Source organism: Periplaneta americana, chromosome 4, assembly GCF_040183065.1.
Source record: "Periplaneta americana isolate PAMFEO1 chromosome 4, P.americana_PAMFEO1_priV1, whole genome shotgun sequence".
Classification (NCBI taxonomy): domain Eukaryota; kingdom Metazoa; phylum Arthropoda; class Insecta; order Blattodea; family Blattidae; genus Periplaneta; species Periplaneta americana.
In genome coordinates, this window is record NC_091120.1 from 17,000,064 (window position 1) to 17,016,369 (window position 16,306).

Sequence of the window (16,306 nt, forward strand, 5' to 3'; positions counted from 1 at the left end):
AATAATTCAATTCACAAGCATAAACAATTCATCAGTTGGGGAATTATCTTAATAGATTTAATAGGTCAAGTACACTTGTTTTCTCTGTTAAGACATCAAAGTCAGAATTTACGTCTCCCCCTATTGGTGATGATGAGTTTTCTATGTGGCCTGTGTTTGGGGGCGCCTCCTTTGAAAATAAAACCTAGTGACCAGAACTTCTTGCGGCCAGATATTGGTGTCCAAAGCTCGTGCAATATTGTTGGAATTTATTGTAATTTTAAACGATGCATAGGAATTAGAAAATTTTGATTTCAGAGGTTTGCATTGTGCCTCTGGAAACTTTCTTTCACAAAGGACTCTAAACTTTGCACTGTTGTAGTTGGGTCTAATCTAGAGACAAATAAGTATCCTTTCTATCCTGTCTTAGGAACAGTTTTTAGTCCAATATTATTAGTAACTGACTTGTTACCAACTACAATTCTTTTGTTTTTACTAGTAGATCTTTTCTTCCCAACAGTGACCCCATTCAGTTTCATCATTATTCTGATTGAATGTTTTGGTTTCTCTGGGAGGAGTTGCCTTGTTATTGTTTACCGTAATGACCTCGCTTTTCTGATTAGGTTTGCTTGAGGATTGCAAGCAGTGCAGTGTTAGCTGAAATCCCGGGCGTAATATTATGACTATGCTGGGTTTGTTTACTGCATGTCACTTTAGTAAAGACAGCTCTGTATTTCTAGGAGTCTCCGAAGTTTATGCCCACAGTAAACTCTCGATTAACTGGGATGTTAATTATCCAGGACGATTCATAGTGAAATCCATTTCGTGAATAATGTTTTTAATGTGCTGTAGACTAATTATTAAAACCACGTTTCTAATTCAAATTTTCAAAATCATCCTAAATAGTATTCAAAACTGCATGTCTTAAGCTACAAAACACAGGAATAATCGTGATACTACTGTGATCATATTATATCCAGTGACGTAGCATGAAATTTTGAGCAGGGGAAGCTAACTCAAGTTGTCTTTCATGCAATATGAGAAAACGTATTACAAAGATACAGTCTTAAAATAAATAGTAGTCAATGTCAAGTCAGCAGTCGAAGATTGGTTGGAACATCGTAAGTAACACCAATAAGGCATGACCTCAAATGGTACGTAGTAAAATATGATTTCACTGTTTACACATATCTCTTAACAAATGGGCACGTATACGTATAACATTAGCTCACTCCCTGTCATACTTAGAGAAATCACAATTTTAGTATCATTACGTAAGTATGTGTCTGTCTTTTGGTTGTGTCCTTCATTGACAGCAAGGGAGTCGGTCATTTCTTTTTTAAATCACACTTTTGTTCGTAAGTCAGTCTTGATAATACAATTGCCCTAAAAAATTGAAGTAAATTAGTGTCAGGAACTGTTATTTCGCTCATTATTTATTATATCAACCACAATGCACACTAACACTTCAACTGAACACAACTGACGAAAAGGGATAACTCGGAAATTACTTATTTTAAATGTTAAAGCTAGCTTCTTGTGAGCCTTGCGACTAGGGTAGTTTAGTTAGAAAGGGATGGAAAATCTGCGGGATGGATTACACAGAAGAAACCAGTCTGTCTGGAAGCTGGTGTGTGCAGGCTTCTTATTTACTGCTGCATCACAAATCATCCTGAGCTGCCGCATCACAATATTTAATGCGTAAATATAAATTCTATTAAAATTAATAAATAATTTTGTCCATAAACTGTAGGTTTATTATGAAATTACTATTAACTGGGGAAGCTGAGCTTTTTAGCTTACATTGACGCTACGCCACTGATTATATCATCTTATGAAACATTGCATTTGAACTTTCCGCAACTAGAGAAAGAAATACGAGTAATTCAATGTCGATAGTCCCTTCCCTATTAAAAAAAAACACATTGGTGGCTGCATATCCTGTTTTTCGCGTACTGTACTTCCAACAATACTAATAAAGAGACAATAATCACCTTGGACAAAGATTTTTTTTTTAACTCATGCACTTCGTTCTCAAAGTTCTCGTTTAGGTTTATGAATATTCAATTTACTAGTATCTATACTCTGCATACTGCAGATTTTCCCATCCATCTCTTAAGGGGAATAGCTCAATGTTATACAAATTTATGCTATTATTTATTGTAAATTAAATTAAATTGAGGTAAGAAAATACTGAATTATATTAAATTGTACTAGGTTACACAAAATAATTAGAAATATAATTTTGATATGCACAGAAAACCAACAGCAGGAGAACGTAATCAACTGTAGCATATGACATAATATAGCCCTGCAACATGTAATCACCGTTTAATATATACAGTTGCGAAGCTTGGGATGATTTTTTGCATTTCTCGCGATAGTTGCTATCCGCTTGGAGAGCTCTGAGTACTAGGAACAATAGACTGTGTCACCAGAGAATAGGGATTATAAAGAATGGACACTTCGCGTCAGTACCTTTGATGTAGCCGGACTGATTTCAATGACCTTCAAGCCAGCTAGCAGTCGACACAGTGGAAATATAACACATACAATTAATACATCTAGGTACATTATGTACTCAAATAAAATAAATTGGATCCATAAAATAATAAATCCTTCATTAACTGCAATGTCTAGACTCTAGAGTTCCTTTATAATGAGAGGTGAGACGTTGACCCCAACAACAATTAAAATATGTAATGATTTGATAGCGCTGAAAATGGAAAAACAAAACTCTTACGAGAAGTAAAACCATATACCTATATTATATTATTATACAAATATTAAACGAATTCGATACTTAATTTTATAATGTATATTATTTTACAATATAATGTATTATATCTGAAATATAAAATATTATTATTACAACTAGTTTGTCACTGAGAAATAAGGAAAAGCTGTTAACTTGAATTTATATGAAGCAAAGCGTTACTGGATTATGCAATAAGGTAGGCGATGTTTGGATCCTGTGCCTTAAAATTATTCTCTATTATTATCTTAGCATATGCTCGATTACACTAACCTCTAGTGCTTGAAAGTGGAACTAGCCGCTGGCACACAGAGAAACAAAACACAGGAAAATTCGCTCAGTGTCCATTCTTTATAATCCCTATTCGCTGGTGTCACTGCCATCGTGATCTAATATAGGCCGTAAGGCAGACCATGTAACTCGCTTAACCTGATCATGAAGGGTGGCGTTTCAACCATATTAATTAGTTGGAATGCATAAAGAGTAACATATATTTCTCTAGTGTAATTGCATTAATAAAATTTAAAACTATGATTATGAGACACTTCAGACATAAATCACTTGCAAGTCAAGATGAAATATTATTTTTGGTGTGAAAATTACGTTGTTCGTATGTGTAATACTCGTCTTTATTTCGATTAAATATTGCGAAATTCTTGTACATTCATTTATGCACGATTCAATAATTTTCAGTTGCACTGCACGGATATTTAGATATGTTGAAATTATAGGTTATGTTTACTGTCCCAGTTGCCCCTTTCTGTCTAATTTTAGTGGTCTCCAATGCCCTGCCATTCATATGGAAATATTATAGGTTATGTTTACTATATCTGTATTTTAATACTACAATTGAGTATTGAATTATTGTATTTATCTACTATCTACGAGACAAAGTAACAATCGTACGTACATTAATTTCATAGGAGTGGTATGATAAATTTTCTGTCTTTATTAAGGAAGGTAGATGTGCTATATTAAATCACAATATAAATTTTTTTTATTAAACCTCAAAATAGCTTCCATTCTAACGATGAAAGAGTAATGGAACGGAGAAAAATTCTCTCCATTCTAAACTTAAAATGTTGATGCGAAAAGATTATGTTAACATGTAAAATTCTCTTCACATTAAAATAACACATTTTTTTAATTATTTCTGCAATATATTATGCAACAAGAAGTAAAGGGAACTTATGGATACATTACACTAAATAAAACTTAGATATGATACACAATAAAGTTATAATATAATAATTCACTGAGCTCCATACACTGAAATAGAAAACCCGAACATATATTACGGCCTGATCTAGATCGAAAAGGCATTGACTGTGCCATATTTCGCATTGTTGTGAAAATTTGTGTAAACTGTGAAATGTTCGTTATCGGTTGTAATAACTGTAAATGGCTAAAATACAATAATTTGAATAATAATATGGGACAAGGAGACTTTGTAGCACTATAAATTCTAAAAAAAAGAGGTCAGAGTTATCCTTCTTCTGAAAGATCCAGGAAGGTGAGTTTATAAAATATAATATATACTTTATGAAAATAATATATAAACCTTATGTATTTCGTATTTCAATAGTGGAAGGAAGGTGTTAATTTTCAAAAGGACACCATATCGAAAGTACAATACATTTTATCGTCTGCTAGGGAAAGAGTCTGTGATGAGGCAATAGTAGCGATCCTGGTGGCTAGCAACTATCTATGGATGCATATTTCAATTGTCTATGTTTGCATATTTAGTAGGTATTGAGCTTCGCAACTGTATATACTAAACTGTGATGTACTGCTGCATGGAACGCTTCTGCCATCTAATGGTAAAACTTCGCATAAGATATCCCTATTCTCCACGTGCATTTGGTATAGTCTGCTAATGCGGAAATTCTGTGCTATTAAGATTATTAGACTCTGAAAAGAAATGCAGTTCTATAGTAACTTATTGATTAATCACATTTTTCCACAAAAAAAAAAACAGTATTATTATGGAATATATCAAGCAGTCGTCTTACCTAACGAGATTTGTCGTCTTAATGCTGGGACTTGTTTAGAGTCAGCTGTGCCAGTCTCCACCGTGGCAAGTGTTTCTGTACATTGTTTATGTTCAGTACATGTTTATATGCTTAGAAACTTACAGGAGAATTATCGTTATAGGGTTACTAAAGAGCTCTAGGCAAGTTCTGACATTATTTTCATGCATATGAAATAGGCCTGATTTGAACGGTACATGGGAATAACGATGAAAGTCTATTTTAGAAAGTTTGGAGAAAAACTAATTTTGTGCGAGATCGTGTGTATTTGCTTGGTTTCCACATAAAACCAATCCGCGGAAAGTGTAAAATTCCACATTCAGTATTCCCAACCTAATGCACATAACAATTTCCCTCTTCTTACCGCTTAAGTGACAAACTGATTTTACTGCTTTAGGATTTTAACATATTATTTTTAGAGATGTTCAATATAGTAATAATTATAAATTGGAAATTTACCACTGCAATTTCACCTAAATTGCACTGTTAATTATTGTTTTTAAATATTTGCAAAAATTAAGTAAACTCTACAACTCGTGATGCAAGTAACATTAAGGAAGCCATGAAAAAATCAACAAGACCGGCAAAATTAAACTTGATGTTATTACTGCAATATGTTATATAAATAATATTGTTAAAATATTAAAATGAAAAATAAATCATTACATAACCTTACCGTTTGTTTTAAGTTAGCATTTATAGACTGGGGGGAAAAAAAGACAGACGTATATCATGGCCTGCTGGAGTATAGTAAACACAGAAAACATTTTAAAGCAACAATGTTGAAGATGGATATTTTTGTTTTGCAAATTTGCCGTCATTGAACAGAAACTAAGATGGAGATTTCATTGCAACTAATTAGAAATTCCTCTTTCAGGTATGTAATAAACGATTTTCGCACAAAATAATGTACGATACACGAGCGGTATGTTTTCTTTCAATTCTCGGAAATTAAAAAAGCTCAACTACGTTTCGCTTTTTCAAACTTTTCCTTGAACAAATAATAATTCTAAATTATAGACATCAGTTCAAAGAATTTTGAGTGACCACAAGGGTCCTGAATACAATAAACATGTACAATAATGTGATGTGATACATTAAAGAAAAAAGAAAGTTAATTGTTGAAGGCAAATATAAGTTGATTAATTGAAATAGAGATGATGATGTAATATTTGAAGAGAATCCTTGATAATATTTATAAGAATAGACATTACATAATCAAAAGGAATGTGAAGTACCTTAAGATAATTCCACGTGAATTTTGTGATTGAACCTCTACTGCCAAACAGCAAACCAATGACGGACCATTGTTTAAGAGGGACGTTGTACTTTTGAGAAAGATACGGCAGACAAGGTTCATATATGGACTTCTTCTCAATATCAACTTTGGTGGCCTGATTTAGGTTTCTTTCGAAACGGATAGTAGGGTCAAGAACAAGAGCCCGTTTTAAGCGTCCGTTGATAGCAATAATGTCTGCCCGTCTAAAAGAACCATCTGATGATACACAATGTACTTCCTCATGAATCAACATACCGCTCTTGTAACGCATATTAATTTTAAAGTTTAAGCACTTAATACTTTGCTATGTGTGTATTTAATAGAAATTGACGTAGTGGAATGTAAAGAACGATGATTTCTTATTAATTATACCGTGACAATTTGTTTTAAGTTTGAATGGCAACAATGGAAAATGCAATATAAACAAACAATGTGTAAACTTCCAAAGTAAGAACGATCTGTCTGTTTTATGTATAATTTCAAAATATAATTCTCGTTTTCCTTTCAATGGTCTTGTACTGCGTGTCTGCAGAACTGCTTCTTTATTTGGAAGTCACTGAATGTTGCCATTTTGAAATATATCATATAAAGCGATTGAAGATTTTCAACTCTTTCGCATTGTTCTTCTTCTGATTTCTTTTCAGTGTTTGAAATATAAGTGAGATAATGTTAGAAAATGACTATTATAGATTAATTTGGATGTTTAATAGCATTTGAAATTAAAATGCTATAAATAAAATTAAGTCCTGCGCCATGACATCGTGGTCTAAGGCATCCTACCTAGGACTCGCATTACAGAATGCGTGCTGGTTCGAATCCTCATGGGGGAAGAAATTTTCTCATGAAATTTCGGCCAGTGTATAGGACGGCTCTACTCTGAATGAACTACATGCTCTAACCAAAGATATTCTATCACAGATGGCTTTATGGTTTGAATCTAATGGTTTTTTGCTTAATCAAGAAAAGGCTATCAACATAACTTTTACCCTAAATCATGTAATAAAAAGGACAACATACAAAACTATACCAAATTTCTAGGACTTTTTAAAGACTCCAGTTTAACATGGGAAAAAACATATAGAATATATATGCACAAAATTATCAAGAATTACATATTTATTAAAGAAATTAGTGACTTGTGTTTCTCAAAATTATTTAAGATGTGCCTACTTTTCGTTCTATCAGTCGATAATTAGGTATGCCTTAATCTTCTGGGGAAATGGTAGCAAAATTGGGAGTGTCTTGATTTTGCAAAAGAAAGCCATTAGAATTCTATGTCAATCAAACTATCTGGAACATTGTCGACCTCTTTTCAAACAATCACAGATATTAACAGTCATAAATTTATATCTAAACGACCTAGTCCTTTACACTCGACAAAATATAGACAATTACTCATTAATAACCAATATAAGCCCCTACATGATTATGAAATTAGAAATAATCAACAAATTAATATTCCATACTGTAGATTACATAAAACTAGTACAAATTTTTCTATCATGGGGATGAAATTATATAATAACCTTCCCAGTCAATATTATAAGTTACCAACCAATAGTTTCAAAGCTAGATTTTATAATTGGCTTTTAATTAATCCTTTCTACTCTGTAGATGAGTTTCTTAACACAAATTCATAGGAAATTGTTTTTTAATAAATAAAGTTATTTACATTAGTTGCAATTATTACATAAGAGTGAAGTGTTTTCATTAATTTTAGAGTTTCAAAATGTTTTGTCTTTTCATTTTAATTAAACTTTACTGTTTTCAATTATATGTGTATTTTCAAATGTATGTTCTCTTTTTTCCTCCCTTCTGTATTGTGACGAAGCCTATCACTGTATGTTTAAGGGCTTAATAAACTGAATTGAATACTGAATATAATCTAAGCTAACATAGCTTGCTGTCGAGGTTGCATATGTTTTTATTAATTTTTCTTTTCCCTCTTCCAAAATGAAACTGTAGCCAGCAATTCCTACTTAAAGTAGTTATTTTTGTTAAATAGCTAGCACTTTCGAGGCGCAATTTCATTAGTTAAATTTTTTAATGTTTAAACTATATATTCAGAATATTTCAGGACTTGAATGAAGACGTTTTTACATATAGGAACATAACAAATATTTGGCATTTTGAGTTGTTTTTAAGAATATTTAATGTACTAATACGCTACGTAAATCCTCAATGTTTATATACCAGAAAACAAATGCACATGCAAAGCGCATCCCTCAAAGTACATATGTGCTATCTGTTGGTGCTAGTTCAGGATATCCCTATTCGCGCACTGCACTAAGATGACGAATCAGTCATGTATCATGGCGGCATAATACATTTACGTTTCTCTGCGAAGTTTGACACAGTTTCCGGATTACAATCTTCTGCATTCTATTGCTTCAAAGTTAATGAGAGCAAAAAGCTCGCCCTTTCAAAGTAAAAGGAAACTATCCATGCTGGACCGTGATTTCTCAATGACCGATGCGATAAAACGATAGTTCAAGGAACGATGAAACCGGGGAAAAAATAATGTTACTTGTATGGGACTATTTCTGGGACTAAAAAAAGCGGACGAAAAAGGCGGGAAAATGACGATAACGGGAACAATGCATTGAGGTTCCATTGTATTACTATTTCAATTTTATTTCTTACTTCAATGTGAAATAAGCATATCGTATTTTTATTTTTTCCTACACGGTTTAAAATTTCATTTTCATAACATGAAATATGCATCATTATTCTTCACGATCTATAGAATATTCAACTCAAATGGCAGTGCAGACACAGTTCTTAATCTCATTTGTTTAGTTTCAAAGAAGCAGACCCTATTGCCTATGTTCTCTTAAAATAAGGTTGTAGAATTTATTCTAAATTGTTCAAGATTTTAACTTGACTATTACACTTTTACTACGTCACACTACTTTTGACCAATAAAATGGTACGAAAGGACGTCTTTCAACCAATCATGGCTGCTTATCGCACAATTTTATCGCGTCCCTAGCATTTGTTTATTTTTATCACTACCGGTACCCTAGCATTTGTTTCTTTGTTTGCTAACATTTCAAACTGCGCTGGTCTGGACGCCAAAAAACAGAAAATTACAAACCACTCCAGTCGATGCACAGCACTTTCAAATATGACTCGCATTGGCATTCAAGAACAAGAATTAATAAAGATCACTAGTAATATATGAAGAGCACCATTCGGAAATCCTGAATAAGTTGAGGGATACACCATGTACATCAACGAGTTCCTTTCTTTTGCGCACACGTCTTATATAACATCACCTGAACCACCAACCACTAAAACATTCAAATTTGAAAATTGTACTTTCAATAATCGTTTCTTTTAAAATTATTCATGTTTATTTTTTATTTCACCATCGTTAATTAAAATGTTTCTTGTTTATTTCATCATCCCTAATTAAAGCTTTTCTAACACTTGTTTATATTATTTAGGTTATGTTTGTTATAGCTTCTGCTATATGATATTATGGATAGTCACGTATCAGAGAGTGTTTTAATACTAAGATTTATTCAAAATCATCTGTCAAGTGACATTGATTACTGGGATCCGGATGATTGAAGTGGAATGCAACTGTTTTAATAAAAATGAAACTGAATCAACAAAGCCTTCTTGACTAGTAACCGTTCACAGAGTTCAATAAGATTCCATAGTTGGCACAACTGATAACAAGAAAACATAATCATAAAACACTATGCCATCTAGCGTAATGTTGCGATGGTACAATAATACATTTGAAGACAGTTGTATTTTCTTAAGCCAATTAATATTTTATTGTATTGGAGTACTTCGTTACTTATAATCTTTATATACTTTCTTCTAATCGTGTAATAGTCAATTAAATCCCACTCGAGTTTTGATTTTCTCTAGATAAATCAAAACCTCCAGTGAGATTAGTGTTGAAAAAAAAAGCTGTGTTTATTCTCTATTATCTAACACAGTTTAAACAAAAATTTAACGGTATATCATCTGTATTTTTTCTTAAGAGTTTAAATGCAATGCATCTGGAATGATGGCAATGACATTCATCAAACAGATGAAGGGGTTTGTTCAGAGCAACACAAGTCCAAGCTGGTTTTAGGCCACAGCATTGCAACTTCTCATAATTAATATATTTTAAAATACACATTTCTCTGGAAAAATAAAGAAGTAAATTAAAATCATCAGTACCAGTTGCAGAAGACACAGCCCTGCAGTATATATTGACTACACCCCAACTCTGGCTACTAGCAACAGGCATCTATAATGAACACCGATCAAAATACCCCTCATTTCTCGTGAAAAACAACAACAAAATAGACTACAGTGGACTATAGTGGACTTTATGTTGTCAGTAAACAGCTGGATACATTAAGAAGATTGATGATTTCTCTGGAAAACTATTCAAAATATAGCACAATGCTATTTGACTTTTTTTGCTCTTTCCTCAAGGAATCATCCACCACAATTATTGACTGACTTACGGTTCACCTTGTACATAATCTGTTCTAATGTACTGTGAATTATAATTATTTCCAACCTTAAGCTGGGGACATTCCTCTTCAAATCCTTCACTTCCTTCTCAAGTCCTCTTGAAATCCTTCACTCCTTCTGATGTCCTCTTGAAATCCTCCACTCCTGATGTCCTCTTGAAATCCTTCACTCCTTCTGATGTCCTCTTGAAATCATCCACTTCTTCTTGCTCATTCATCTCAGGAAAAGTTGCCATCTCCCTCTGGCCGGCAGACAAAACATCTGGAGAAATTCACAATAAAGTCAGCTCAGTGTTATCCAAAATGTCATATCTTACTTTACAAATCCTCATTACTTGTACTATTCAGGTTCGGCTAAACAGACATCCCAGTTTTCACACAACTGTCCCAACAAAAACTTCAGCACACTTGCACTTCCCGAATTTTACTAAAGACGCAAAATACAATACTTCCTCAATTATTTCATTTTATCATTACCAGCAGCACAAGAATTCAAGACCATTACACAAATATCTATTTCCACAAATATCTAAGGCATCAAAATAGTGATGGAGGAAATAAATTAAATACCGACATATTGATATTGCAATATATTACAAACCTAATTTCGATAAATGATATATATCGCAGAAAATATATTGATATATCGAACGATTATCGATATATTGCTATTCCATAAGCAAATTGCATTTTAATGCGTACATTTACTGTATTACAATAAAATTACTTGAATTTTAATATTCCTTTTTACCATTGAAATTAACATCATAACAGTCAAAAGCATAAATGTAAAATTGTAACAATAAATTTTCAATACCATACGATGTAGGTCCTAAAAAGGTAAAGGTAAAGGTATCCCCGTAACATGCCATGAAGGCACTTGGGGGGCATGGAGGTAGAGCCCCATGCTTTTCATGACCTCGGCACTAGAATGAGGTAGTGTGGTCGGCACCACGCTCTGACCGCCTTTTACCCCCGGGAAAGACCCGGTACTCAATTTTATAGGAGGCTGAGTGAACCTCGGGGCCGTTCTGAAAGTTTGGCAACGAGAAAAAAATCCTGTTACCACCTGGGATCGAACCCTGGACCTTCCAGTCCGTAGCCAGCTGCTCTACCAACTGAGCTACCTGGCAGCCAATGTAGGTCCTAACCTAAATCAAAATTATGGTGGAGGCAAGGGAGCTTAAATGATATAGTGGGAAAGAGTTAAGTGAACTTTACATGGTTGAATATATTGGAACACGCTAATGTTATATAAGATTCAATCCAGGACACAGATATAATGCTCTTTTCTACCTAACAACGTAATAATTTGTAAATGTAAGTAAACAGAACTTGTAATTATTTTTCAATGTAAGTAAACTTATTTAGAATATTACAAGTTTTAACAAACTTCACAGTTGATTTGATACAATTCTTCTATAGTAAGTTCCCATTGCAAGTTATTGTTACATTCCAACATTCCAAACAACAATGGTGATTATTATAGGGATAGAATTTTTATGCACTAAAAGATATAATAAGAAAACTATGTCAGCACTAGGTTGTGGATAGAAATCATAGACGTAAACAAATGTCACATCGGTATTAAATCCCTGTTTCTCTTTCCATTTCAGAATATAGAAATAAAAGTTTTGATACCCGTTTGGAGGTCAGACGGTTCCCTTTCAGGGTGGGAGTTGCTCTCCTGCCTTGGAGAACATTAATAACAATATTAAAACAGTAGTAGATAAATCTCCCATCTGTCTCACGTTCGCACACGCTGCATTTTGAATTTGGTGCTGCATATTAAACAGTTTGAATTCGAATTCCAGTCCAGCCAATTAGAACAAGGTATTGAGTGAGGTTGCATAATTATGTAACTGTCCACCTTCAGTAGCGCCATCTCTTGGGAACTATCGGAGTTGTCTAGTGTGAATTTTGTTGTTGTTGATAATGATAATAATTCTACAAAAAAATCGATAAATTTATGAGAAAACCGATATATTATACGATATATTGAATCAAAATTTCGATATCGATATATCGCTATATCGAAACGAAAATATCGGTATTTTGTAAAAACCGATATATCGTTCCCATCTCTACATCAAAAGAATATTTCATTAAACTGCAGTGCAACGAGGTGAAAATCAATTTTCTACCTGTGCGACCACAGCATTCCTTATTCATATTTCAGCCAACAGGACTGCACTCAGGTGCAAATAATTTCCCGAATACCAGGAAACTTAATTTCTTGTCCCCCCCATCTGAAAATGGAGGGGATAATGACAGAGAAGATATATGGAAAATAGAAGGGTGCATATAGAGAAAATACAGGAGACAAAACAGGAATACGTGAGATAAAATGGAGGACAAAATAGAGGAGGAATTAAAGGGAAAATAGAGGGTATAATAAAGGAGGTATTACAGGAGAAATAGAGGGAAAGCAGAGGTGATAACAGAACGAAAATACAGTTCAATATAGACATAAAATGGAGGAGAAAATAGACCAGAAAATAAAAGGAAAAATACACGGGAAACTAGAGGAGGAAATAGAGGGGAAAATAGTAGGCAAAATATAGGACAACAAAGAAGAGAAAAAAAATCTATGACAAAATAGATCATATAATACAGGACAAAAATGGAGAGGATAATAGATGAAAATACAAAAGATAACAGCTAGAAAATAGAGGAGAAAATTAAGGAGCAAACAGATAAAATAAAGACAAAATTGACGAAACATTACACGGGAAAATAGAGAGGGGGGGAAATAGAACACAAAATGGACAAAATTAAGAGGACAAAATACAGGGGAAATTACACCAGAAAATATACGAGAACACAGAGGAGAAATAAAGTACAAACTGGAGGGAAAATAGAGTGCATTAAAATAGACGGGGTATTAGAGAAGAAAGTACACAGAAAATAGAGCATACAATATTGCAAAACACTGAGACAAAATAGAGAAAAAAAGAGAAAAATACAGCAGAATATACACGATAAAATACAAGCAAAATAGAGAGAATTTATAGACAACATGGAAGCAAATATGTTATTGTTGTTTTCTAATGCCAGGCGTTTGACAATAAAGTCATTTGATCTCTTTCACTCCAATATTTTTCAAAGATATTATCATGGTCAGCCACTGAAGCACAGATTTTGAGGTATGAAAATGGCAAGTTGTAGCCGATTTAAGTGAACACCATATTTTAACGTTTTGGTGGCTACTTCATTCACACACAACCCCCAGAATGTCTGGAGGACCACACCTGCTGTTGGTCGACGGGTCCATTGGACCTAGCTGGGAGATCTTGTTGATCACCAGCTTTCCCTCCTTAAGCCACTGGAGGACGATTTTAGTGCCATAGCAGGTCAGCACTAGGAACAGAAAAGTAGAAAGAGGAGGAAGGAAAGGGAAATGAACCCCTAGGCCTCGAATGCTCTAATGCCGTTGGGGTCGAAGAAAGTAAGAGTTCAGTCAGAGGACTGGGTAGGAAAGGGTAAAGAGGGAATTAGGTATTGAATAGAGGAAAATTATACCAAATTCGGTCATTAACTCATCAAGCTGACCAGTGCTAATTGATGAGTAGCCCCTCCCTTTAGTTCAGCTTGTAAAATTATGCTTACTAACAGCTGCACCACGGGAAGGTAGGGATGGGACATTGGGTATTTGTCCAGGTTGGTTCCTTAAAGCCTTCAATGGGAAGGATTAATGGCTCTCCCCCCTGTATCCGACAGATACCCTTTTGCAGCCATGGAAGCAAATATAGAAACAGAGAAATAGAGAAGGAAATAAAGGGGAAAAATAGACGGATAATAGAGAGGAAATAGAGAAAACGGAGACCGAAAATACTGGACAAAATACACGAAAAAATTGAGAGGATAATCAAGGAAAAATACAGCAGATAATAGAGGAGAAAATAAAGGGATAATGAGAAAATAGAGGGAATTAGAGGAAAACATGCAGGTGAAATAGGGGGAAAATACCAAAGAAATACAAGAGAATATAGAGAAGAATTTAGAGGACAAAATACAGCACAAAATATGAGGGATAATTAATAGAGCATAAAATAAAGAGAGTAATAGAGTAGAGGAAAAAATTAAGGGGAAAAATCAGACGAGTAAATAGAGGAGAAAGTAGACGAGAAAATAGAGGGAAAATGGAGGACAAAATAAGGCCGAAATAAAGAAGAAAGTGGAGGGGGAAGTAGAAAATCGAGGAGAAATAGAAAAAATAGAGAAGAACATAGAGCAAAAAAATAAAACATATATACAGGAAAAGACAGAAAATAAAGCAGAAAACAGGGAAGAATATACAGGGAAAATAGAGGAAAAAAGACAGAAAACAAAGAGAAAACAGAGTACAAAATACAGAAACTACATGAGAAAATGGAGGAAAAAAAAAGATGACAAATTTGAGGAACACATATATGAAAATGAGAAGAGAAAATAGAGGAAAAAATAAAGCAGAAAATCGAGACAAAATAGACTACAAAATAGAGAGAATAAAGAGCAGAAAATGGAGAGAAATAGAGTGGGAAATAGAGGAGAAATCAGAGAGGACAGACAGCAGAAAATAGAGAGTAAAAATACAGGAGAAAGAGTAGAAATAGAAAGGAAATAGACGAAAAGAGAAAAAAGAGGATAAAACAGAAAGAAAATAGAATAGGAAATAGATAACCAAATAGAAAAGAAAATAGAGAAATACAGAACACAGGAAAATATTCTACAAAATAGAGGAGAAAATAAAGTGAAAACAAAGTAGAAAATAGATGGGAAAAATAGAATATAGAGCACAAAATGGAGAAAATAGGGAAGAAAATAACGAGGTGACAGTGCTAAATAGAGGAGAGAAATAGATGAGAAACAGAGTACAAAATAAAGTACAAAACTGAGGAGAATGTAGAGAAAATAGAGCACAAATTAGAGGAGGAAATACAGCAGAAATTAGAGGAAAAGGAGAAACTGGAGAGAAAATGAAGTGAGGAAATAGAGAATAACATACAGAAAATACAGAGCACACACACAGTTGAAAATACTGGACAAAATAGAGAAGAGGAGAAAATGAAGCAGAAAACAGAGAAATTATAGCACAAAATAGGACACTAGACGACAAAATAGAGAGAAAATTGAATAGGCAAAAGAGGAGAGGGTAGAGGAAAAAAAGGAGAAGTATAAAGAGAGAATTTAGAGCTAAAGTATAGATAAAATAAGGCTGGCGGTAATAGAGTAGAAAATAGAGAGAAAACAGATACAATATACAGCAGAAAATAAGAGTAGAAAATAGAGGAAAAATACAAAAGAAATCACAGTAAAAAATTGAGCATAAGATACACACAAAATAGAGAAAATAGAATAATAGAGGGGAAAATGAAAGCAAATAACAGAAAATATATAGAAAATAGAAAAGAGAATAGAGGAGAAAATAGAAGCAAAAAAGAGAGAAAATAAACGAGAAAATATAGACACTTACAAGAGAAAATACAGAGAAAATAGAGTGGAACGTAGAGAGATAATATAGTATATACTGGAGCAGAAAATAGAGAGAATATAGAGCAGAAAAGAGGAAATATAGAGCAGAACAAAGAAAATAAAATAAAATTAACAACAAATTACATTGAAAATAAAGCAGAGAATAGAGAGGAAATAGTAGAAAATATAGGACAAAACAGGGTAGGAAATAGAGAAGAAAATAGAGTACAAATTAGAGGAGAAAATAGACAGTAAATGGAGGGGAAAAAGAAAAAATAAGATAAAATACAGGAGAAAATACAGTAGAAATAGAGGAGAAACC

General features: G+C 33.4%; 1 long non-coding RNA gene across 1 annotated transcript in view; it reads right to left on the bottom strand.

The window, feature by feature from the left end:
• LOC138697557 (uncharacterized) overlaps window positions 1-16,306 on the bottom strand; it is a 216,040-nt gene that overhangs the window by 191,347 nt on the left and 8,387 nt on the right. The window contains exon 6 of the long non-coding RNA XR_011331585.1: window positions 10,578-10,792. This is a non-coding gene — a long non-coding RNA (uncharacterized lncRNA). The remainder of the gene's footprint in view (window positions 1-10,577; window positions 10,793-16,306) is intronic.